General features: G+C 51.5%; 12 non-coding genes across 12 annotated transcripts; all 12 read right to left on the bottom strand.

Annotated features, from left to right (window-relative positions):
• Positions 1 to 1,570: 1,570 nt before the first annotated feature.
• Positions 1,571 to 1,762, bottom strand: LOC132811128 (U2 spliceosomal RNA). The gene has a single exon (XR_009643201.1). It is a non-coding gene; the product is annotated as a U2 spliceosomal RNA (small nuclear RNA).
• A 1,798-nt stretch (positions 1,763 to 3,560) lies between these two features.
• Positions 3,561 to 3,752, bottom strand: LOC132811129 (U2 spliceosomal RNA). Its single transcript, XR_009643202.1, has one exon. It is a non-coding gene; the product is annotated as a U2 spliceosomal RNA (small nuclear RNA).
• A 1,799-nt stretch (positions 3,753 to 5,551) lies between these two features.
• On the bottom strand, positions 5,552 to 5,743 carry LOC132811131 (U2 spliceosomal RNA). Its single transcript, XR_009643204.1, has one exon. It is a non-coding gene; the product is annotated as a U2 spliceosomal RNA (small nuclear RNA).
• Positions 5,744 to 7,542: 1,799 nt separating this feature from the next.
• Positions 7,543 to 7,734, bottom strand: LOC132811132 (U2 spliceosomal RNA). Its single transcript, XR_009643205.1, has one exon. It is a non-coding gene; the product is annotated as a U2 spliceosomal RNA (small nuclear RNA).
• A 1,796-nt stretch (positions 7,735 to 9,530) lies between these two features.
• Positions 9,531 to 9,722, bottom strand: LOC132811133 (U2 spliceosomal RNA). Its single transcript, XR_009643206.1, has one exon. It is a non-coding gene; the product is annotated as a U2 spliceosomal RNA (small nuclear RNA).
• A 1,798-nt stretch (positions 9,723 to 11,520) lies between these two features.
• On the bottom strand, positions 11,521 to 11,712 carry LOC132811134 (U2 spliceosomal RNA). Its single transcript, XR_009643207.1, has one exon. It is a non-coding gene; the product is annotated as a U2 spliceosomal RNA (small nuclear RNA).
• Positions 11,713 to 13,511: 1,799 nt separating this feature from the next.
• Positions 13,512 to 13,703, bottom strand: LOC132811135 (U2 spliceosomal RNA). Its single transcript, XR_009643208.1, has one exon. It is a non-coding gene; the product is annotated as a U2 spliceosomal RNA (small nuclear RNA).
• Positions 13,704 to 15,502: 1,799 nt separating this feature from the next.
• Positions 15,503 to 15,694, bottom strand: LOC132811137 (U2 spliceosomal RNA). Its single transcript, XR_009643209.1, has one exon. It is a non-coding gene; the product is annotated as a U2 spliceosomal RNA (small nuclear RNA).
• Positions 15,695 to 17,506: 1,812 nt separating this feature from the next.
• LOC132811138 (U2 spliceosomal RNA) lies at positions 17,507 to 17,698 on the bottom strand. The gene has a single exon (XR_009643210.1). It is a non-coding gene; the product is annotated as a U2 spliceosomal RNA (small nuclear RNA).
• Positions 17,699 to 19,494: 1,796 nt separating this feature from the next.
• Positions 19,495 to 19,686, bottom strand: LOC132811139 (U2 spliceosomal RNA). The gene has a single exon (XR_009643211.1). It is a non-coding gene; the product is annotated as a U2 spliceosomal RNA (small nuclear RNA).
• Positions 19,687 to 21,498: 1,812 nt separating this feature from the next.
• LOC132811140 (U2 spliceosomal RNA) lies at positions 21,499 to 21,690 on the bottom strand. Its single transcript, XR_009643212.1, has one exon. It is a non-coding gene; the product is annotated as a U2 spliceosomal RNA (small nuclear RNA).
• Positions 21,691 to 23,494: 1,804 nt separating this feature from the next.
• Positions 23,495 to 23,686, bottom strand: LOC132811141 (U2 spliceosomal RNA). Its single transcript, XR_009643213.1, has one exon. It is a non-coding gene; the product is annotated as a U2 spliceosomal RNA (small nuclear RNA).
• Between the last annotated feature and the right edge of the window lie 1,666 nt (positions 23,687 to 25,352).

The following is a 25,352-nucleotide window of genomic DNA, read 5'->3' on the forward strand; positions in this document are numbered from 1 at the left end:
GGAGCCACCGCACGTCAGGTCGACTGCAGAGAGGTTTCTCCCGGTGATCGGGGACAGCGGCGGCGGCAGGGTCATTCATTCCCCCGGCATCTACAAGATTCACCAGAATTCCTCAGGCAGCACCTTGCAAACCCATGGCCAACGCAGCCTCGAAGGATGACGGCAGCAGATCCACGGGAACACCACCATTCGCAAGTTCTCCCCCCCCCGAGGCACTCGCTGTCCTGAATTGCAAATATGTCCTTGTTCCTCCGGTGTTACCGGGTCAAAATCGGGAATCCCCGCCCAAACAGCATCGCGGGGCTACCGACAGCACTTGGACTGCAGCGGTTCGAGAGAGCAGCTCACCACCAGGCTGATCTCGGCATGGGCGAGAAATGTTGGCCTTGACGGAAAGATCCTATTCATTGCCTCCCCTTGTGTTGGTGTAGCTTGCCCATAAATGCCAATCATCGTTTCCCTCACGTACAGGATTCGCTCCTCGGCATTCCGCATCAATCCGAAAAGTTGCGAAAAGCGAATTACGTCCGTGCACCCTTTCTTTATCGTCCACTTTCAATATCCTCTCTACTTGTATCCGACTCTCTGTGGAGAATGGGGAGGGAGCTGATCTCCCCGTGTAAACATGTCACGCTGCAAGCGCGCCTCATCACCACCAGCAGCTCGATTCGACATCTCCGTTCACATTGCTGCAGATCGCTGACAACATTATAATCCGACCCAGTTGACAAACTGACAACTGTTTCGCTACTTGCACCGCAAATGATGACAAATCGTTCCAAATCGTACGGGTGGCACAGTGGATCAGTGGTTAGTACGGCTGCCTGGTGGCACCAGGGAGCTGAAGCCAGTTCCAGCCTTGGGCGATCGTCTGCGTGAATAATCTTTACGTACAGACGTAGCTACTAAAGCAGGTCGCTTCCGTACAGTAGTTTGCGAAGAAACAAACAGAGATGGGGGTTTCACTCTATTCAGGAAACAGACTAAAGACATTTCTTCCTTGTTCAAGAAAATATTAGGATAAATTTGTTGCCTCGGGGGTGGGGGGGGAGGCGGGGGGGTTGGGAAGGGGCTGTGGGGGCTGATCTGATAGCCATTTGACATTGGCTGAGTCATGGGATCCCACAACCTGATTTGACTGTGTTAAAAATCCCACAACACCAGGTTTCAGCCCAACGGGGTTCTTTGAAATTACAGCAGTCACCCCACCCCCCGCCACCGCCGTACCATCGGTGGGATACGTTCCAAGAACGACCGCAGAAGCCCAAAACGGCAGACAAGGGCAAATCCATTCATTCAAATTGGCAAGTTACCTTCCTGGCAGGCCCCTGGTTCCAGAATGTTCCCTGTAGCACGTTGGGGTTACCCCTGTCCTGGCTTTCAGCGTGCTGCACCTTCATCAGGTAACTGCAGAGCAGGTTCATAAGACAGAAAACCCGTAACAAAAGACGATAGTTTCCTGCAACTGAAAAGACAATAGATGCAACAATCACTGACTGCCATCAACACGGCAAACTAGCAAAGGCAAGAGATTCACATTGCATTCACCTGCTTTTGAACTTGGGTAAGCGTTGGGTGCACCATTCCTGGAAACACTGCAATACCAGGCTGATACATGGAGAGGACAGAGCAAGCCCTTAAGCCATCTCCCTGCTCCAAAAATCCATTTAATACAAACACTCCCACCTTCGGGAGATATCAGCGATTAAACTGATAAGAACAGAAACTACACATATTCCAAGCCAAAAGGCCGAGAAGCGATAGCACATTAATACTCCAACGGTGGAGGTCATATTTGCCGACTATCCTTTCCATCAGTTTGATGATATTCAAAGTTCCTTTATTCCCTTACCGTCTACCTTCCTTCCAAGATATCCAACCAGACCGGAAGATCACTCTGCAGCAGTCGCTGTGCTTTCCCCGTGCTTTTCTGTCCATCTGTTACGTAGCCGCGTAGGTCGCGCTGACGACCAATCAGATGGCACGGGCCGGAGCCACCGCACGTCAGGTCGACTGCAGAGAGGTTTCTCCCGGTGATCGGGGACAGCGGCGGCGGCAGGGTCATTCATTCCCCCGGCATCTACAAGATTCACCAGAATTCCTCAGGCAGCACCTTGCAAACCCATGGCCAACGCAGCCTCGAAGGATGACGGCAGCAGATCCACGGGAACACCACCATTCGCAAGTTCTCCCCCCCGCCGAGGCACTCGCTGTCCTGAATTGCAAATATGTCCTTGTTCCTCCGGTGTTACCGGGTCAAAATCGGGAATCCCCGCCCAAACAGCATCGCGGGGCTACCGACAGCACTTGGACTGCAGCGGTTCGAGAGAGCAGCTCACCACCAGGCTGATCTCGGCATGGGCGAGAAATGTTGGCCTTGACGGAAAGATCCTATTCATTGCCTCCCCTTGTGTTGGTGTAGCTTGCCCATAAATGCCAATCATCGTTTCCCTCACGTACAGGATTCGCTCCTCGGCATTCCGCATCAATCCGAAAAGTTGCGAAAAGCGAATTACGTCCGTGCACCCTTTCTTTATCGTCCACTTTCAATATCCTCTCTACTTGTATCCGACTCTCTGTGGAGAATGGGGAGGGAGCTGATCTCCCCGTGTAAACATGTCACGCTGCAAGCGCGCCTCATCACCACCAGCAGCTCGATTCGACATCTCCGTTCACATTGCTGCAGATCGCTGACAACATTATAATCCGACCCAGTTGACAAACTGACAACTGTTTCGCTACTTGCACCGCAAATGATGACAAATCGTTCCAAATCGTACGGGTGGCACAGTGGATCAGTGGTTAGTACGGCTGCCTGGTGGCACCAGGGAGCTGAAGCCAGTTCCAGCCTTGGGCGATCGTCTGCGTGAATAATCTTTACGTACAGACGTAGCTACTAAAGCAGGTCGCTTCCGTACAGTAGTTTGCGAAGAAACAAACAGAGATGGGGGTTTCACTCTATTCAGGAAACAGACTAAAGACATTTCTTCCTTGTTCAAGAAAATATTAGGATAAATTTGTTGCCTCGGGGTGGGGGGGGAGGCGGGGGGGTTGGGAAGGGGCTGTGGGGGCTGATCTGATAGCCATTTGACATTGGCTGAGTCATGGGATCCCACAACCTGATTTGACTGTGTTAAAAATCCCACAACACCAGGTTTCAGCCCAACGGGGTTCTTTGAAATTACAGCAGTCACCCCACCCCCCGCCACCGCCGTACCATCGGTGGGATACGTTCCAAGAACGACCGCAGAAGCCCAAAACGGCAGACAAGGGCAAATCCATTCATTCAAATTGGCAAGTTACCTTCCTGGCAGGCCCCTGGTTCCAGAATGTTCCCTGTAGCACGTTGGGGTTACCCCTGTCCTGGCTTTCAGCGTGCTGCACCTTCATCAGGTAACTGCAGAGCAGGTTCATAAGACAGAAAACCCGTAACAAAAGACGATAGTTTCCTGCAACTGAAAAGACAATAGATGCAACAATCACTGACTGCCATCAACACGGCAAACTAGCAAAGGCAAGAGATTCACATTGCATTCACCTGCTTTTGAACTTGGGTAAGCGTTGGGTGCACCATTCCTGGAAACACTGCAATACCAGGCTGATACATGGAGAGGACAGAGCAAGCCCTTAAGCCATCTCCCTGCTCCAAAAATCCATTTAATACAAACACTCCCACCTTCGGGAGATATCAGCGATTAAACTGATAAGAACAGAAACTACACATATTCCAAGCCAAAAGGCCGAGAAGCGATAGCACATTAATACTCCAACGGTGGAGGTCATATTTGCCGACTATCCTTTCCATCAGTTTGATGATATTCAAAGTTCCTTTATTCCCTTACCGTCTACCTTCCTTCCAAGATATCCAACCAGACCGGAAGATCACTCTGCAGCAGTCGCTGTGCTTTCCCCGTGCTTTTCTGTCCATCTGTTACGTAGCCGCGTAGGTCGCGCTGACGACCAATCAGATGGCACGGGCCGGAGCCACCGCACGTCAGGTCGACTGCAGAGAGGTTTCTCCCGGTGATCGGGGACAGCGGCGGCGGCAGGGTCATTCATTCCCCCGGCATCTACAAGATTCACCAGAATTCCTCAGGCAGCACCTTGCAAACCCATGGCCAACGCAGCCTCGAAGGATGACGGCAGCAGATCCACGGGAACACCACCATTCGCAAGTTCTCCCCCCCGCCGAGGCACTCGCTGTCCTGAATTGCAAATATGTCCTTGTTCCTCCGGTGTTACCGGGTCAAAATCGGGAATCCCCGCCCAAACAGCATCGCGGGGCTACCGACAGCACTTGGACTGCAGCGGTTCGAGAGAGCAGCTCACCACCAGGCTGATCTCGGCATGGGCGAGAAATGTTGGCCTTGACGGAAAGATCCTATTCATTGCCTCCCCTTGTGTTGGTGTAGCTTGCCCATAAATGCCAATCATCGTTTCCCTCACGTACAGGATTCGCTCCTCGGCATTCCGCATCAATCCGAAAAGTTGCGAAAAGCGAATTACGTCCGTGCACCCTTTCTTTATCGTCCACTTTCAATATCCTCTCTACTTGTATCCGACTCTCTGTGGAGAATGGGGAGGGAGCTGATCTCCCCGTGTAAACATGTCACGCTGCAAGCGCGCCTCATCACCACCAGCAGCTCGATTCGACATCTCCGTTCACATTGCTGCAGATCGCTGACAACATTATAATCCGACCCAGTTGACAAACTGACAACTGTTTCGCTACTTGCACCGCAAATGATGACAAATCGTTCCAAATCGTACGGGTGGCACAGTGGATCAGTGGTTAGTACGGCTGCCTGGTGGCACCAGGGAGCTGAAGCCAGTTCCAGCCTTGGGCGATCGTCTGCGTGAATAATCTTTACGTACAGACGTAGCTACTAAAGCAGGTCGCTTCCGTACAGTAGTTTGCGAAGAAACAAACAGAGATGGGGGTTTCACTCTATTCAGGAAACAGACTAAAGACATTTCTTCCTTGTTCAAGAAAATATTAGGATAAATTTGTTGCCTCGGGGGTGGGGGGGGAGGCGGGGGGGTTGGGAAGGGGCTGTGGGGGCTGATCTGATAGCCATTTGACATTGGCTGAGTCATGGGATCCCACAACCTGATTTGACTGTGTTAAAAATCCCACAACACCAGGTTTCAGCCCAACGGGGTTCTTTGAAATTACAGCAGTCACCCCACCCCCCGCCACCGCCGTACCATCGGTGGGATACGTTCCAAGAACGACCGCAGAAGCCCAAAACGGCAGACAAGGGCAAATCCATTCATTCAAATTGGCAAGTTACCTTCCTGGCAGGCCCCTGGTTCCAGAATGTTCCCTGTAGCACGTTGGGGTTACCCCTGTCCTGGCTTTCAGCGTGCTGCACCTTCATCAGGTAACTGCAGAGCAGGTTCATAAGACAGAAAACCCGTAACAAAAGACGATAGTTTCCTGCAACTGAAAAGACAATAGATGCAACAATCACTGACTGCCATCAACACGGCAAACTAGCAAAGGCAAGAGATTCACATTGCATTCACCTGCTTTTGAACTTGGGTAAGCGTTGGGTGCACCATTCCTGGAAACACTGCAATACCAGGCTGATACATGGAGAGGACAGAGCAAGCCCTTAAGCCATCTCCCTGCTCCAAAAATCCATTTAATACAAACACTCCCACCTTCGGGAGATATCAGCGATTAAACTGATAAGAACAGAAACTACACATATTCCAAGCCAAAAGGCCGAGAAGCGATAGCACATTAATACTCCAACGGTGGAGGTCATATTTGCCGACTATCCTTTCCATCAGTTTGATGATATTCAAAGTTCCTTTATTCCCTTACCGTCTACCTTCCTTCCAAGATATCCAACCAGACCGGAAGATCACTCTGCAGCAGTCGCTGTGCTTTCCCCGTGCTTTTCTGTCCATCTGTTACGTAGCCGCGTAGGTCGCGCTGACGACCAATCAGATGGCACGGGCCGGAGCCACCGCACGTCAGGTCGACTGCAGAGAGGTTTCTCCCGGTGATCGGGGACAGCGGCGGCGGCAGGGTCATTCATTCCCCCGGCATCTACAAGATTCACCAGAATTCCTCAGGCAGCACCTTGCAAACCCATGGCCAACGCAGCCTCGAAGGATGACGGCAGCAGATCCACGGGAACACCACCATTCGCAAGTTCTCCCCCCCGCCGAGGCACTCGCTGTCCTGAATTGCAAATATGTCCTTGTTCCTCCGGTGTTACCGGGTCAAAATCGGGAATCCCCGCCCAAACAGCATCGCGGGGCTACCGACAGCACTTGGACTGCAGCGGTTCGAGAGAGCAGCTCACCACCAGGCTGATCTCGGCATGGGCGAGAAATGTTGGCCTTGACGGAAAGATCCTATTCATTGCCTCCCCTTGTGTTGGTGTAGCTTGCCCATAAATGCCAATCATCGTTTCCCTCACGTACAGGATTCGCTCCTCGGCATTCCGCATCAATCCGAAAAGTTGCGAAAAGCGAATTACGTCCGTGCACCCTTTCTTTATCGTCCACTTTCAATATCCTCTCTACTTGTATCCGACTCTCTGTGGAGAATGGGGAGGGAGCTGATCTCCCCGTGTAAACATGTCACGCTGCAAGCGCGCCTCATCACCACCAGCAGCTCGATTCGACATCTCCGTTCACATTGCTGCAGATCGCTGACAACATTATAATCCGACCCAGTTGACAAACTGACAACTGTTTCGCTACTTGCACCGCAAATGATGACAAATCGTTCCAAATCGTACGGGTGGCACAGTGGATCAGTGGTTAGTACGGCTGCCTGGTGGCACCAGGGAGCTGAAGCCAGTTCCAGCCTTGGGCGATCGTCTGCGTGAATAATCTTTACGTACAGACGTAGCTACTAAAGCAGGTCGCTTCCGTACAGTAGTTTGCGAAGAAACAAACAGAGATGGGGGTTTCACTCTATTCAGGAAACAGACTAAAGACATTTCTTCCTTGTTCAAGAAAATATTAGGATAAATTTGTTGCCTCGGGGGTGGGGGGGGAGGCGGGGGGGTTGGGAAGGGGCTGTGGGGGCTGATCTGATAGCCATTTGACATTGGCTGAGTCATGGGATCCCACAACCTGATTTGACTGTGTTAAAAATCCCACAACACCAGGTTTCAGCCCAACGGGGTTCTTTGAAATTACAGCAGTCACCCCACCCCCCGCCACCGCCGTACCATCGGTGGGATACGTTCCAAGAACGACCGCAGAAGCCCAAAACGGCAGACAAGGGCAAATCCATTCATTCAAATTGGCAAGTTACCTTCCTGGCAGGCCCCTGGTTCCAGAATGTTCCCTGTAGCACGTTGGGGTTACCCCTGTCCTGGCTTTCAGCGTGCTGCACCTTCATCAGGTAACTGCAGAGCAGGTTCATAAGACAGAAAACCCGTAACAAAAGACGATAGTTTCCTGCAACTGAAAAGACAATAGATGCAACAATCACTGACTGCCATCAACACGGCAAACTAGCAAAGGCAAGAGATTCACATTGCATTCACCTGCTTTTGAACTTGGGTAAGCGTTGGGTGCACCATTCCTGGAAACACTGCAATACCAGGCTGATACATGGAGAGGACAGAGCAAGCCCTTAAGCCATCTCCCTGCTCCAAAAATCCATTTAATACAAACACTCCCACCTTCGGGAGATATCAGCGATTAAACTGATAAGAACAGAAACTACACATATTCCAAGCCAAAAGGCCGAGAAGCGATAGCACATTAATACTCCAACGGTGGAGGTCATATTTGCCGACTATCCTTTCCATCAGTTTGATGATATTCAAAGTTCCTTTATTCCCTTACCGTCTACCTTCCTTCCAAGATATCCAACCAGACCGGAAGATCACTCTGCAGCAGTCGCTGTGCTTTCCCCGTGCTTTTCTGTCCATCTGTTACGTAGCCGCGTAGGTCGCGCTGACGACCAATCAGATGGCACGGGCCGGAGCCACCGCACGTCAGGTCGACTGCAGAGAGGTTTCTCCCGGTGATCGGGGACAGCGGCGGCGGCAGGGTCATTCATTCCCCCGGCATCTACAAGATTCACCAGAATTCCTCAGGCAGCACCTTGCAAACCCATGGCCAACGCAGCCTCGAAGGATGACGGCAGCAGATCCACGGGAACACCACCATTCGCAAGTTCTCCCCCCCGCCGAGGCACTCGCTGTCCTGAATTGCAAATATGTCCTTGTTCCTCCGGTGTTACCGGGTCAAAATCGGGAATCCCCGCCCAAACAGCATCGCGGGGCTACCGACAGCACTTGGACTGCAGCGGTTCGAGAGAGCAGCTCACCACCAGGCTGATCTCGGCATGGGCGAGAAATGTTGGCCTTGACGGAAAGATCCTATTCATTGCCTCCCCTTGTGTTGGTGTAGCTTGCCCATAAATGCCAATCATCGTTTCCCTCACGTACAGGATTCGCTCCTCGGCATTCCGCATCAATCCGAAAAGTTGCGAAAAGCGAATTACGTCCGTGCACCCTTTCTTTATCGTCCACTTTCAATATCCTCTCTACTTGTATCCGACTCTCTGTGGAGAATGGGGAGGGAGCTGATCTCCCCGTGTAAACATGTCACGCTGCAAGCGCGCCTCATCACCACCAGCAGCTCGATTCGACATCTCCGTTCACATTGCTGCAGATCGCTGACAACATTATAATCCGACCCAGTTGACAAACTGACAACTGTTTCGCTACTTGCACCGCAAATGATGACAAATCGTTCCAAATCGTACGGGTGGCACAGTGGATCAGTGGTTAGTACGGCTGCCTGGTGGCACCAGGGAGCTGAAGCCAGTTCCAGCCTTGGGCGATCGTCTGCGTGAATAATCTTTACGTACAGACGTAGCTACTAAAGCAGGTCGCTTCCGTACAGTAGTTTGCGAAGAAACAAACAGAGATGGGGGTTTCACTCTATTCAGGAAACAGACTAAAGACATTTCTTCCTTGTTCAAGAAAATATTAGGATAAATTTGTTGCCTCGGGGGGGGGGGAGGCGGGGGGGTTGGGAAGGGGCTGTGGGGGCTGATCTGATAGCCATTTGACATTGGCTGAGTCATGGGATCCCACAACCTGATTTGACTGTGTTAAAAATCCCACAACACCAGGTTTCAGCCCAACGGGGTTCTTTGAAATTACAGCAGTCACCCCACCCCCCGCCACCGCCGTACCATCGGTGGGATACGTTCCAAGAACGACCGCAGAAGCCCAAAACGGCAGACAAGGGCAAATCCATTCATTCAAATTGGCAAGTTACCTTCCTGGCAGGCCCCTGGTTCCAGAATGTTCCCTGTAGCACGTTGGGGTTACCCCTGTCCTGGCTTTCAGCGTGCTGCACCTTCATCAGGTAACTGCAGAGCAGGTTCATAAGACAGAAAACCCGTAACAAAAGACGATAGTTTCCTGCAACTGAAAAGACAATAGATGCAACAATCACTGACTGCCATCAACACGGCAAACTAGCAAAGGCAAGAGATTCACATTGCATTCACCTGCTTTTGAACTTGGGTAAGCGTTGGGTGCACCATTCCTGGAAACACTGCAATACCAGGCTGATACATGGAGAGGACAGAGCAAGCCCTTAAGCCATCTCCCTGCTCCAAAAATCCATTTAATACAAACACTCCCACCTTCGGGAGATATCAGCGATTAAACTGATAAGAACAGAAACTACACATATTCCAAGCCAAAAGGCCGAGAAGCGATAGCACATTAATACTCCAACGGTGGAGGTCATATTTGCCGACTATCCTTTCCATCAGTTTGATGATATTCAAAGTTCCTTTATTCCCTTACCGTCTACCTTCCTTCCAAGATATCCAACCAGACCGGAAGATCACTCTGCAGCAGTCGCTGTGCTTTCCCCGTGCTTTTCTGTCCATCTGTTACGTAGCCGCGTAGGTCGCGCTGACGACCAATCAGATGGCACGGGCCGGAGCCACCGCACGTCAGGTCGACTGCAGAGAGGTTTCTCCCGGTGATCGGGGACAGCGGCGGCGGCAGGGTCATTCATTCCCCCGGCATCTACAAGATTCACCAGAATTCCTCAGGCAGCACCTTGCAAACCCATGGCCAACGCAGCCTCGAAGGATGACGGCAGCAGATCCACGGGAACACCACCATTCGCAAGTTCTCCCCCCCGCCGAGGCACTCGCTGTCCTGAATTGCAAATATGTCCTTGTTCCTCCGGTGTTACCGGGTCAAAATCGGGAATCCCCGCCCAAACAGCATCGCGGGGCTACCGACAGCACTTGGACTGCAGCGGTTCGAGAGAGCAGCTCACCACCAGGCTGATCTCGGCATGGGCGAGAAATGTTGGCCTTGACGGAAAGATCCTATTCATTGCCTCCCCTTGTGTTGGTGTAGCTTGCCCATAAATGCCAATCATCGTTTCCCTCACGTACAGGATTCGCTCCTCGGCATTCCGCATCAATCCGAAAAGTTGCGAAAAGCGAATTACGTCCGTGCACCCTTTCTTTATCGTCCACTTTCAATATCCTCTCTACTTGTATCCGACTCTCTGTGGAGAATGGGGAGGGAGCTGATCTCCCCGTGTAAACATGTCACGCTGCAAGCGCGCCTCATCACCACCAGCAGCTCGATTCGACATCTCCGTTCACATTGCTGCAGATCGCTGACAACATTATAATCCGACCCAGTTGACAAACTGACAACTGTTTCGCTACTTGCACCGCAAATGATGACAAATCGTTCCAAATCGTACGGGTGGCACAGTGGATCAGTGGTTAGTACGGCTGCCTGGTGGCACCAGGGAGCTGAAGCCAGTTCCAGCCTTGGGCGATCGTCTGCGTGAATAATCTTTACGTACAGACGTAGCTACTAAAGCAGGTCGCTTCCGTACAGTAGTTTGCGAAGAAACAAACAGAGATGGGGGTTTCACTCTATTCAGGAAACAGACTAAAGACATTTCTTCCTTGTTCAAGAAAATATTAGGATAAATTTGTTGCCTCGGGGTGGGGGGGGAGGCGGGGGGGTTGGGAAGGGGCTGTGGGGGCTGATCTGATAGCCATTTGACATTGGCTGAGTCATGGGATCCCACAACCTGATTTGACTGTGTTAAAAATCCCACAACACCAGGTTTCAGCCCAACGGGGTTCTTTGAAATTACAGCAGTCACCCCACCCCCCGCCACCGCCGTACCATCGGTGGGATACGTTCCAAGAACGACCGCAGAAGCCCAAAACGGCAGACAAGGGCAAATCCATTCATTCAAATTGGCAAGTTACCTTCCTGGCAGGCCCCTGGTTCCAGAATGTTCCCTGTAGCACGTTGGGGTTACCCCTGTCCTGGCTTTCAGCGTGCTGCACCTTCATCAGGTAACTGCAGAGCAGGTTCATAAGACAGAAAACCCGTAACAAAAGACGATAGTTTCCTGCAACTGAAAAGACAATAGATGCAACAATCACTGACTGCCATCAACACGGCAAACTAGCAAAGGCAAGAGATTCACATTGCATTCACCTGCTTTTGAACTTGGGTAAGCGTTGGGTGCACCATTCCTGGAAACACTGCAATACCAGGCTGATACATGGAGAGGACAGAGCAAGCCCTTAAGCCATCTCCCTGCTCCAAAAATCCATTTAATACAAACACTCCCACCTTCGGGAGATATCAGCGATTAAACTGATAAGAACAGAAACTACACATATTCCAAGCCAAAAGGCCGAGAAGCGATAGCACATTAATACTCCAACGGTGGAGGTCATATTTGCCGACTATCCTTTCCATCAGTTTGATGATATTCAAAGTTCCTTTATTCCCTTACCGTCTACCTTCCTTCCAAGATATCCAACCAGACCGGAAGATCACTCTGCAGCAGTCGCTGTGCTTTCCCCGTGCTTTTCTGTCCATCTGTTACGTAGCCGCGTAGGTCGCGCTGACGACCAATCAGATGGCACGGGCCGGAGCCACCGCACGTCAGGTCGACTGCAGAGAGGTTTCTCCCGGTGATCGGGGACAGCGGCGGCGGCAGGGTCATTCATTCCCCCGGCATCTACAAGATTCACCAGAATTCCTCAGGCAGCACCTTGCAAACCCATGGCCAACGCAGCCTCGAAGGATGACGGCAGCAGATCCACGGGAACACCACCATTCGCAAGTTCTCCCCCCCGCCGAGGCACTCGCTGTCCTGAATTGCAAATATGTCCTTGTTCCTCCGGTGTTACCGGGTCAAAATCGGGAATCCCCGCCCAAACAGCATCGCGGGGCTACCGACAGCACTTGGACTGCAGCGGTTCGAGAGAGCAGCTCACCACCAGGCTGATCTCGGCATGGGCGAGAAATGTTGGCCTTGACGGAAAGATCCTATTCATTGCCTCCCCTTGTGTTGGTGTAGCTTGCCCATAAATGCCAATCATCGTTTCCCTCACGTACAGGATTCGCTCCTCGGCATTCCGCATCAATCCGAAAAGTTGCGAAAAGCGAATTACGTCCGTGCACCCTTTCTTTATCGTCCACTTTCAATATCCTCTCTACTTGTATCCGACTCTCTGTGGAGAATGGGGAGGGAGCTGATCTCCCCGTGTAAACATGTCACGCTGCAAGCGCGCCTCATCACCACCAGCAGCTCGATTCGACATCTCCGTTCACATTGCTGCAGATCGCTGACAACATTATAATCCGACCCAGTTGACAAACTGACAACTGTTTCGCTACTTGCACCGCAAATGATGACAAATCGTTCCAAATCGTACGGGTGGCACAGTGGATCAGTGGTTAGTACGGCTGCCTGGTGGCACCAGGGAGCTGAAGCCAGTTCCAGCCTTGGGCGATCGTCTGCGTGAATAATCTTTACGTACAGACGTAGCTACTAAAGCAGGTCGCTTCCGTACAGTAGTTTGCGAAGAAACAAACAGAGATGGGGGTTTCACTCTATTCAGGAAACAGACTAAAGACATTTCTTCCTTGTTCAAGAAAATATTAGGATAAATTTGTTGCCTCGGGGTGGGGGGGGGAGGCGGGGGGGTTGGGAAGGGGCTGTGGGGGCTGATCTGATAGCCATTTGACATTGGCTGAGTCATGGGATCCCACAACCTGATTTGACTGTGTTAAAAATCCCACAACACCAGGTTTCAGCCCAACGGGGTTCTTTGAAATTACAGCAGTCACCCCACCCCCCGCCACCGCCGTACCATCGGTGGGATACGTTCCAAGAACGACCGCAGAAGCCCAAAACGGCAGACAAGGGCAAATCCATTCATTCAAATTGGCAAGTTACCTTCCTGGCAGGCCCCTGGTTCCAGAATGTTCCCTGTAGCACGTTGGGGTTACCCCTGTCCTGGCTTTCAGCGTGCTGCACCTTCATCAGGTAACTGCAGAGCAGGTTCATAAGACAGAAAACCCGTAACAAAAGACGATAGTTTCCTGCAACTGAAAAGACAATAGATGCAACAATCACTGACTGCCATCAACACGGCAAACTAGCAAAGGCAAGAGATTCACATTGCATTCACCTGCTTTTGAACTTGGGTAAGCGTTGGGTGCACCATTCCTGGAAACACTGCAATACCAGGCTGATACATGGAGAGGACAGAGCAAGCCCTTAAGCCATCTCCCTGCTCCAAAAATCCATTTAATACAAACACTCCCACCTTCGGGAGATATCAGCGATTAAACTGATAAGAACAGAAACTACACATATTCCAAGCCAAAAGGCCGAGAAGCGATAGCACATTAATACTCCAACGGTGGAGGTCATATTTGCCGACTATCCTTTCCATCAGTTTGATGATATTCAAAGTTCCTTTATTCCCTTACCGTCTACCTTCCTTCCAAGATATCCAACCAGACCGGAAGATCACTCTGCAGCAGTCGCTGTGCTTTCCCCGTGCTTTTCTGTCCATCTGTTACGTAGCCGCGTAGGTCGCGCTGACGACCAATCAGATGGCACGGGCCGGAGCCACCGCACGTCAGGTCGACTGCAGAGAGGTTTCTCCCGGTGATCGGGGACAGCGGCGGCGGCAGGGTCATTCATTCCCCCGGCATCTACAAGATTCACCAGAATTCCTCAGGCAGCACCTTGCAAACCCATGGCCAACGCAGCCTCGAAGGATGACGGCAGCAGATCCACGGGAACACCACCATTCGCAAGTTCTCCCCCCCGCCGAGGCACTCGCTGTCCTGAATTGCAAATATGTCCTTGTTCCTCCGGTGTTACCGGGTCAAAATCGGGAATCCCCGCCCAAACAGCATCGCGGGGCTACCGACAGCACTTGGACTGCAGCGGTTCGAGAGAGCAGCTCACCACCAGGCTGATCTCGGCATGGGCGAGAAATGTTGGCCTTGACGGAAAGATCCTATTCATTGCCTCCCCTTGTGTTGGTGTAGCTTGCCCATAAATGCCAATCATCGTTTCCCTCACGTACAGGATTCGCTCCTCGGCATTCCGCATCAATCCGAAAAGTTGCGAAAAGCGAATTACGTCCGTGCACCCTTTCTTTATCGTCCACTTTCAATATCCTCTCTACTTGTATCCGACTCTCTGTGGAGAATGGGGAGGGAGCTGATCTCCCCGTGTAAACATGTCACGCTGCAAGCGCGCCTCATCACCACCAGCAGCTCGATTCGACATCTCCGTTCACATTGCTGCAGATCGCTGACAACATTATAATCCGACCCAGTTGACAAACTGACAACTGTTTCGCTACTTGCACCGCAAATGATGACAAATCGTTCCAAATCGTACGGGTGGCACAGTGGATCAGTGGTTAGTACGGCTGCCTGGTGGCACCAGGGAGCTGAAGCCAGTTCCAGCCTTGGGCGATCGTCTGCGTGAATAATCTTTACGTACAGACGTAGCTACTAAAGCAGGTCGCTTCCGTACAGTAGTTTGCGAAGAAACAAACAGAGATGGGGGTTTCACTCTATTCAGGAAACAGACTAAAGACATTTCTTCCTTGTTCAAGAAAATATTAGGATAAATTTGTTGCCTCGGGGGTGGGGGGGGAGGCGGGGGGGTTGGGAAGGGGCTGTGGGGGCTGATCTGATAGCCATTTGACATTGGCTGAGTCATGGGATCCCACAACCTGATTTGACTGTGTTAAAAATCCCACAACACCAGGTTTCAGCCCAACGGGGTTCTTTGAAATTACAGCAGTCACCCCACCCCCCGCCACCGCCGTACCATCGGTGGGATACGTTCCAAGAACGACCGCAGAAGCCCAAAACGGCAGACAAGGGCAAATCCATTCATTCAAATTGGCAAGTTACCTTCCTGGCAGGCCCCTGGTTCCAGAATGTTCCCTGTAGCACGTTGGGGTTACCCCTGTCCTGGCTTTCAGCGTGCTGCACCTTCATCAGGTAACTGCAGAGCAGGTTCATAAGACAGAAAACCCGTAACAAAAGACGATAGTTTCCTGCAACTGAAAAGACAATAGATGCAACAATCACTGACTGCCATCAACACGGCAAACTAGCAAAGGCAAGAGATTCACATTGCATTCACCTGCTTTTGAACTTGGGTAAGCGTTGGGTGCACCATTCCTGGAAACACTGCAATACCAGGCTGATACATGGAGAGGACAGAGCAAGCCCTTAAGCCATCTCCCTGCTCCAAAAATCCATTTAATACAAACACTCCCACCTTCGGGAGATATCAGCGATTAAACTGATAAGAACAGAAACTACACATATTCCAAGCCAAAAGGCCGAGAAGCGATAGCACATTAATACTCCAACGGTGGAGGTCATATTTGCCGACTATCCTTTCCATCAGTTTGATGATATTCAAAGTTCCTTTATTCCCTTACCGTCTACCTTCCTTCCAAGATATCCAACCAGACCGGAAGATCACTCTGCAGCAGTCGCTGTGCTTTCCCCGTGCTTTTCTGTTACGTAGCCGCGTAGGTCGCGCTGACGACCAATCAGATGGCACGGGCCGGAGCCACCGCACGTCAGGTCGACTGCAGAGAGGTTTCTCCCGGTGATCGGGGACAGCGGCGGCGGCAGGGTCATTCATTCCCCCGGCAGGGTCATTCATTCCCCCGGCATCTACAAGATTCACCAGAATTCCTCAGGCAGCACCTTGCAAACCCATGGCCAACGCAGCCTCGAAGGATGACGGCAGCAGATCCACGGGAACACCACCATTCGCAAGTTCTCCCCCCCGCCGAGGCACTCGCTGTCCTGAATTGCAAATATGTCCTTGTTCCTCCGGTGTTACCGGGTCAAAATCGGGAATCCCCGCCCAAACAGCATCGCGGGGCTACCGACAGCACTTGGACTGCAGCGGTTCGAGAGAGCAGCTCACCACCAGGCTGATCTCGGCATGGGCGAGAAATGTTGGCCTTGACGGAAAGATCCTATTCATTGCCTCCCCTTGTGTTGGTGTAGCTTGCCCATAAATGCCAATCATCGTTTCCCTCACGTACAGGATTCGCTCCTCGGCATTCCGCATCAATCCGAAAAGTTGCGAAAAGCGAATTACGTCCGTGCACCCTTTCTTTATCGTCCACTTTCAATATCCTCTCTACTTGTATCCGACTCTCTGTGGAGAATGGGGAGGGAGCTGATCTCCCCGTGTAAACATGTCACGCTGCAAGCGCGCCTCATCACCACCAGCAGCTCGATTCGACATCTCCGTTCACATTGCTGCAGATCGCTGACAACATTATAATCCGACCCAGTTGACAAACTGACAACTGTTTCGCTACTTGCACCGCAAATGATGACAAATCGTTCCAAATCGTACGGGTGGCACAGTGGATCAGTGGTTAGTACGGCTGCCTGGTGGCACCAGGGAGCTGAAGCCAGTTCCAGCCTTGGGCGATCGTCTGCGTGAATAATCTTTACGTACAGACGTAGCTACTAAAGCAGGTCGCTTCCGTACAGTAGTTTGCGAAGAAACAAACAGAGATGGGGGTTTCACTCTATTCAGGAAACAGACTAAAGACATTTCTTTCTTGTTCAAGAAAATATTAGGATAAATTTGTTGCCTCGGGGTTGGGGGGGGAGGCGGGGGGGTTGGGAAGGGGCTGTGGGGGCTGATCTGATAGCCATTTGACATTGGCTGAGTCATGGGATCCCACAACCTGATTTGACTGTGTTAAAAATCCCACAACACCAGGTTTCAGCCCAACGGGGTTCTTTGAAATTACAGCAGTCACCCCACCCCCCGCCACCGCCGTACCATCGGTGGGATACGTTCCAAGAACGACCGCAGAAGCCCAAAACGGCAGACAAGGGCAAATCCATTCATTCAAATTGGCAAGTTACCTTCCTGGCAGGCCCCTGGTTCCAGAATGTTCCCTGTAGCACGTTGGGGTTACCCCTGTCCTGGCTTTCAGCGTGCTGCACCTTCATCAGGTAACTGCAGAGCAGGTTCATAAGACAGAAAACCCGTAACAAAAGACGATAGTTTCCTGCAACTGAAAAGACAATAGATGCAACAATCACTGACTGCCATCAACACGGCAAACTAGCAAAGGCAAGAGATTCACATTGCATTCACCTGCTTTTGAACTTGGGTAAGCGTTGGGTGCACCATTCCTGGAAACACTGCAATACCAGGCTGATACATGGAGAGGACAGAGCAAGCCCTTAAGCCATCTCCCTGCTCCAAAAATCCATTTAATACAAACACTCCCACCTTCGGGAGATATCAGCGATTAAACTGATAAGAACAGAAACTACACATATTCCAAGCCAAAAGGCCGAGAAGCGATAGCACATTAATACTCCAACGGTGGAGGTCATATTTGCCGACTATCCTTTCCATCAGTTTGATGATATTCAAAGTTCCTTTATTCCCTTACCGTCTACCTTCCTTCCAAGATATCCAACCAGACCGGAAGATCACTCTGCAGCAGTCGCTGTGCTTTCCCCGTGCTTTTCTGTCCATCTGTTACGTAGCCGCGTAGGTCGCGCTGACGACCAATCAGATGGCACGGGCCGGAGCCACCGCACGTCAGGTCGACTGCAGAGAGGTTTCTCCCGGTGATCGGGGACAGCGGCGGCGGCAGGGTCATTCATTCCCCCGGCATCTACAAGATTCACCAGAATTCCTCAGGCAGCACCTTGCAAACCCATGGCCAACGCAGCCTCGAAGGATGACGGCAGCAGATCCACGGGAACACCACCATTCGCAAGTTCTCCCCCCCGCCGAGGCACTCGCTGTCCTGAATTGCAAATATGTCCTTGTTCCTCCGGTGTTACCGGGTCAAAATCGGGAATCCCCGCCCAAACAGCATCGCGGGGCTACCGACAGCACTTGGACTGCAGCGGTTCGAGAGAGCAGCTCACCACCAGGCTGATCTCGGCATGGGCGAGAAATGTTGGCCTTGACGGAAAGATCCTATTCATTGCCTCCCCTTGTGTTGGTGTAGCTTGCCCATAAATGCCAATCATCGTTTCCCTCACGTACAGGATTCGCTCCTCGGCATTCCGCATCAATCCGAAAAGTTGCGAAAAGCGAATTACGTCCGTGCACCCTTTCTTTATCGTCCACTTTCAATATCCTCTCTACTTGTATCCGACTCTCTGTGGAGAATGGGGAGGGAGCTGATCTCCCCGTGTAAACATGTCACGCTGCAAGCGCGCCTCATCACCACCAGCAGCTCGATTCGACATCTCCGTTCACATTGCTGCAGATCGCTGACAACATTATAATCCGACCCAGTTGACAAACTGACAACTGTTTCGCTACTTGCACCGCAAATGATGACAAATCGTTCCAAATCGTACGGGTGGCACAGTGGATCAGTGGTTAGTACGGCTGCCTGGTGGCACCAGGGAGCTGAAGCCAGTTCCAGCCTTGGGCGATCGTCTGCGTGAATAATCTTTACGTACAGACGTAGCTACTAAAGCAGGTCGCTTCCGTACAGTAGTTTGCGAAGAAACAAACAGAGATGGGGGTTTCACTCTATTCAGGAAACAGACTAAAGACATTTCTTCCTTGTTCAAGAAAATATTAGGATAAATTTGTTGCCTCGGGGTGGGGGGGGGCGGGGGGGTTGGGAAGGGGCTGTGGGGGCTGATCTGATAGCCATTTGACATTGGCTGAGTCATGGGATCCCACAACCTGATTTGACTGTGTTAAAAATCCCACAACACCAGGTTTCAGCCCAACGGGGTTCTTTGAAATTACAGCAGTCACCCCACCCCCCGCCACCGCCGTACCATCGGTGGGATACGTTCCAAGAACGACCGCAGAAGCCCAAAACGGCAGACAAGGGCAAATCCATTCATTCAAATTGGCAAGTTACCTTCCTGGCAGGCCCCTGGTTCCAGAATGTTCCCTGTAGCACGTTGGGGTTACCCCTGTCCTGGCTTTCAGCGTGCTGCACCTTCATCAGGTAACTGCAGAGCAGGTTCATAAGACAGAAAACCCGTAACAAAAGACGATAGTTTCCTGCAACTGAAAAGACAATAGATGCAACAATCACTGACTGCCATCAACACGGCAAACTAGCAAAGGCAAGAGATTCACATTGCATTCACCTGCTTTTGAACTTGGGTAAGCGTTGGGTGCACCATTCCTGGAAACACTGCAATACCAGGCTGATACATGGAGAGGACAGAGCAAGCCCTTAAGCCATCTCCCTGCTCCAAAAATCCATTTAATACAAACACTCCCACCTTCGGGAGATATCAGCGATTAAACTGATAAGAACAGAAACTACACATATTCCAAGCCAAAAGGCCGAGAAGCGATAGCACATTAATACTCCAACGGTGGAGGTCATATTTGCCGACTATCCTTTCCATCAGTTTGATGATATTCAAAGTTCCTTTATTCCCTTACCGTCTACCTTCCTTCCAAGATATCCAACCAGACCGGAAGATCACTCTGCAGCAGTCGCTGTGCTTTCCCCGTGCTTTTCTGTTACGTAGCCGCGTAGGTCGCGCTGACGACCAATCAGATGGCACGGGCCGGAGCCACCGCACGTCAGGTCGACTGCAGAGAGGTTTCTCCCGGTGATCGGGGACAGCGGCGGCGGCAGGGTCATTCATTCCCCCGGCAGGGTCATTCATTCCCCCGGCATCTACAAGATTCACCAGAATTCCTCAGGCAGCACCTTGCAAACCCATGGCCAACGCAGCCTCGAAGGATGACGGCAGCAGATCCACGGGAACACCACCATTCGCAAGTTCTCCCCCCCGCCGAGGCACTCGCTGTCCTGAATTGCAAATATGTCCTTGTTCCTCCGGTGTTACCGGGTCAAAATCGGGAATCCCCGCCCAAACAGCATCGCGGGGCTACCGACAGCACTTGGACTGCAGCGGTTCGAGAGAGCAGCTCACCACCAGGCTGATCTCGGCATGGGCGAGAAATGTTGGCCTTGACGGAAAGATCCTATTCATTGCCTCCCCTTGTGTTGGTGTAGCTTGCCCATAAATGCCAATCATCGTTTCCCTCACGTACAGGATTCGCTCCTCGGCATTCCGCATCAATCCGAAAAGTTGCGAAAAGCGAATTACGTCCGTGCACCCTTTCTTTATCGTCCACTTTCAATATCCTCTCTACTTGTATCCGACTCTCTGTGGAGAATGGGGAGGGAGCTGATCTCCCCGTGTAAACATGTCACGCTGCAAGCGCGCCTCATCACCACCAGCAGCTCGATTCGACATCTCCGTTCACATTGCTGCAGATCGCTGACAACATTATAATCCGACCCAGTTGACAAACTGACAACTGTTTCGCTACTTGCACCGCAAATGATGACAAATCGTTCCAAATCGTACGGGTGGCACAGTGGATCAGTGGTTAGTACGGCTGCCTGGTGGCACCAGGGAGCTGAAGCCAGTTCCAGCCTTGGGCGATCGTCTGCGTGAATAATCTTTACGTACAGACGTAGCTACTAAAGCAGGTCGCTTCCGTACAGTAGTTTGCGAAGAAACAAACAGAGATGGGGGTTTCACTCTATTCAGGAAACAGACTAAAGACATTTCTTTCTTGTTCAAGAAAATATTAGGATAAATTTGTTGCCTCGGGGTTGGGGGGGGAGGCGGGGGGGTTGGGAAGGGGCTGTGGGGGCTGATCTGATAGCCATTTGACATTGGCTGAGTCATGGGATCCCACAACCTGATTTGACTGTGTTAAAAATCCCACAACACCAGGTTTCAGCCCAACGGGGTTCTTTGAAATTACAGCAGTCACCCCACCCCCCGCCACCGCCGTACCATCGGTGGGATACGTTCCAAGAACGACCGCAGAAGCCCAAAACGGCAGACAAGGGCAAATCCATTCATTCAAATTGGCAAGTTACCTTCCTGGCAGGCCCCTGGTTCCAGAATGTTCCCTGTAGCACGTTGGGGTTACCCCTGTCCTGGCTTTCAGCGTGCTGCACCTTCATCAGGTAACTGCAGAGCAGGTTCATAAGACAGAAAACCCGTAACAAAAGACGATAGTTTCCTGCAACTGAAAAGACAATAGATGCAACAATCACTGACTGCCATCAACACGGCAAACTAGCAAAGGCAAGAGATTCACATTGCATTCACCTGCTTTTGAACTTGGGTAAGCGTTGGGTGCACCATTCCTGGAAACACTGCAATACCAGGCTGATACATGGAGAGGACAGAGCAAGCCCTTAAGCCATCTCCCTGCTCCAAAAATCCATTTAATACAAACACTCCCACCTTCGGGAGATATCAGCGATTAAACTGATAAGAACAGAAACTACACATATTCCAAGCCAAAAGGCCGAGAAGCGATAGCACATTAATACTCCAACGGTGGAGGTCATATTTGCCGACTATCCTTTCCATCAGTTTGATGATATTCAAAGTTCCTTTATTCCCTTACCGTCTACCTTCCTTCCAAGATATCCAACCAGACCGGAAGATCACTCTGCAGCAGTCGCTGTGCTTTCCCCGTGCTTTTCTGTCCATCTGTTACGTAGCCGCGTAGGTCGCGCTGACGACCAATCAGATGGCACGGGCCGGAGCCACCGCACGTCAGGTCGACTGCAGAGAGGTTTCTCCCGGTGATCGGGGACAGCGGCGGCGGCAGGGTCATTCATTCCCCCGGCATCTACATCTACAAGATTCACCAGAATTCCTCAGGCAGCACCTTGCAAACCCATGGCCAACGCAGCCTCGAAGGATGACGGCAGCAGATCCACGGGAACACCACCATTCGCAAGTTCTCCCCCCCGCCGAGGCACTCGCTGTCCTGAATTGCAAATATGTCCTTGTTCCTCCGGTGTTACCGGGTCAAAATCGGGAATCCCCGCCCAAACAGCATCGCGGGGCTACCGACAGCACTTGGACTGCAGCGGTTCGAGAGAGCAGCTCACCACCAGGCTGATCTCGGCATGGGCGAGAAATGTTGGCCTTGACGGAAAGATCCTATTCATTGCCTCCCCTTGTGTTGGTGTAGCTTGCCCATAAATGCCAATCATCGTTTCCCTCACGTACAGGATTCGCTCCTCGGCATTCCGCATCAATCCGAAAAGTTGCGAAAAGCGAATTACGTCCGTGCACCCTTTCTTTATCGTCCACTTTCAATATCCTCTCTACTTGTATCCGACTCTCTGTGGAGAATGGGGAGGGAGCTGATCTCCCCGTGTAAACATGTCACGCTGCAAGCGCGCCTCATCACCACCAGCAGCTCGATTCGACATCTCCGTTCACATTGCTGCAGATCGCTGACAACATTATAATCCGACCCAGTTGACAAACTGACAACTGTTTCGCTACTTGCACCGCAAATGATGACAAATCGTTCCAAATCGTACGGGTGGCACAGTGGATCAGTGGTTAGTACGGCTGCCTGGTGGCACCAGGGAGCTGAAGCCAGTTCCAGCCTTGGGCGATCGTCTGCGTGAATAATCTTTACGTACAGACGTAGCTACTAAAGCAGGTCGCTTCCGTACAGTAGTTTGCGAAGAAACAAACAGAGATGGGGGTTTCACTCTATTCAGGAAACAGACTAAAGACATTTCTTCCTTGTTCAAGAAAATATTAGGATAAATTTGTTGCCTCGGGGTGGGGGGGGAGGCGGGGGGGTTGGGAAGGGGCTGTGGGGGCTGATCTGATAGCCATTTGACATTGGCTGAGTCATGGGATCCCACAACCTGATTTGACTGTGTTAAAAATCCCACAACACCAGGTTTCAGCCCAACGGGGTTCTTTGAAATTACAGCAGTCACCCCACCCCCCGCCACCGCCGTACCATCGGTGGGATACGTTCCAAGAACGACCGCAGAAGCCCAAAACGGCAGACAAGGGCAAATCCATTCATTCAAATTGGCAAGTTACCTTCCTGGCAGGCCCCTGGTTCCAGAATGTTCCCTGTAGCACGTTGGGGTTACCCCTGTCCTGGCTTTCAGCGTGCTGCACCTTCATCAGGTAACTGCAGAGCAGGTTCATAAGACAGAAAACCCGTAACAAAAGACGATAGTTTCCTGCAACTGAAAAGACAATAGATGCAACAATCACTGACTGCCATCAACACGGCAAACTAGCAAAGGCAAGAGATTCACATTGCATTCACCTGCTTTTGAACTTGGGTAAGCGTTGGGTGCACCATTCCTGGAAACACTGCAATACCAGGCTGATACATGGAGAGGACAGAGCAAGCCCTTAAGCCATCTCCCTGCTCCAAAAATCCATTTAATACAAACACTCCCACCTTCGGGAGATATCAGCGATTAAACTGATAAGAACAGAAACTACACATATTCCAAGCCAAAAGGCCGAGAAGCGATAGCACATTAATACTCCAACGGTGGAGGTCATATTTGCCGACTATCCTTTCCATCAGTTTGATGATATTCAAAGTTCCTTTATTCCCTTACCGTCTACCTTCCTTCCAAGATATCCAACCAGACCGGAAGATCACTCTGCAGCAGTCGCTGTGCTTTCCCCGTGCTTTTCTGTCCATCTGTTACGTAGCCGCGTAGGTCGCGCTGACGACCAATCAGATGGCACGGGCCGGAGCCACCGCACGTCAGGTCGACTGCAGAGAGGTTTCTCCCGGTGATCGGGGACAGCGGCGGCGGCAGGGTCATTCATTCCCCCGGCATCTACAAGATTCACCAGAATTCCTCAGGCAGCACCTTGCAAACCCATGGCCAACGCAGCCTCGAAGGATGACGGCAGCAGATCCACGGGAACACCACCATTCGCAAGTTCTCCCCCCCGCCGAGGCACTCGCTGTCCTGAATTGCAAATATGTCCTTGTTCCTCCGGTGTTACCGGGTCAAAATCGGGAATCCCCGCCCAAACAGCATCGCGGGGCTACCGACAGCACTTGGACTGCAGCGGTTCGAGAGAGCAGCTCACCACCAGGCTGATCTCGGCATGGGCGAGAAATGTTGGCCTTGACGGAAAGATCCTATTCATTGCCTCCCCTTGTGTTGGTGTAGCTTGCCCATAAATGCCAATCATCGTTTCCCTCACGTACAGGATTCGCTCCTCGGCATTCCGCATCAATCCGAAAAGTTGCGAAAAGCGAATTACGTCCGTGCACCCTTTCTTTATCGTCCACTTTCAATATCCTCTCTACTTGTATCCGACTCTCTGTGGAGAATGGGGAGGGAGCTGATCTCCCCGTGTAAACATGTCACGCTGCAAGCGCGCCTCATCACCACCAGCAGCTCGATTCGACATCTCCGTTCACATTGCTGCAGATCGCTGACAACATTATAATCCGACCCAGTTGACAAACTGACAACTGTTTCGCTACTTGCACCGCAAATGATGACAAATCGTTCCAAATCGTACGGGTGGCACAGTGGATCAGTGGTTAGTACGGCTGCCTGGTGGCACCAGGGAGCTGAAGCCAGTTCCAGCCTTGGGCGATCGTCTGCGTGAATAATCTTTACGTACAGACGTAGCTACTAAAGCAGGTCGCTTCCGTACAGTAGTTTGCGAAGAAACAAACAGAGATGGGGGTTTCACTCTATTCAGGAAACAGACTAAAGACATTTCTTCCTTGTTCAAGAAAATATTAGGATAAATTTGTTGCCTCGGGGTGGGGGGGAGGCGGGGGGGTTGGGAAGGGGCTGTGGGGGCTGATCTGATAGCCATTTGACATTGGCTGAGTCATGGGATCCCACAACCTGATTTGACTGTGTTAAAAATCCCACAACACCAGGTTTCAGCCCAACGGGGTTCTTTGAAATTACAGCAGTCACCCCACCCCCCGCCACCGCCGTACCATCGGTGGGATACGTTCCAAGAACGACCGCAGAAGCCCAAAACGGCAGACAAGGGCAAATCCATTCATTCAAATTGGCAAGTTACCTTCCTGGCAGGCCCCTGGTTCCAGAATGTTCCCTGTAGCACGTTGGGGTTACCCCTGTCCTGGCTTTCAGCGTGCTGCACCTTCATCAGGTAACTGCAGAGCAGGTTCATAAGACAGAAAACCCG

Source organism: Hemiscyllium ocellatum, unplaced genomic scaffold (assembly GCF_020745735.1).
Source record: "Hemiscyllium ocellatum isolate sHemOce1 unplaced genomic scaffold, sHemOce1.pat.X.cur. scaffold_2122_pat_ctg1, whole genome shotgun sequence".
NCBI classification, from domain to species: Eukaryota; Metazoa; Chordata; class Chondrichthyes; order Orectolobiformes; family Hemiscylliidae; genus Hemiscyllium; species Hemiscyllium ocellatum.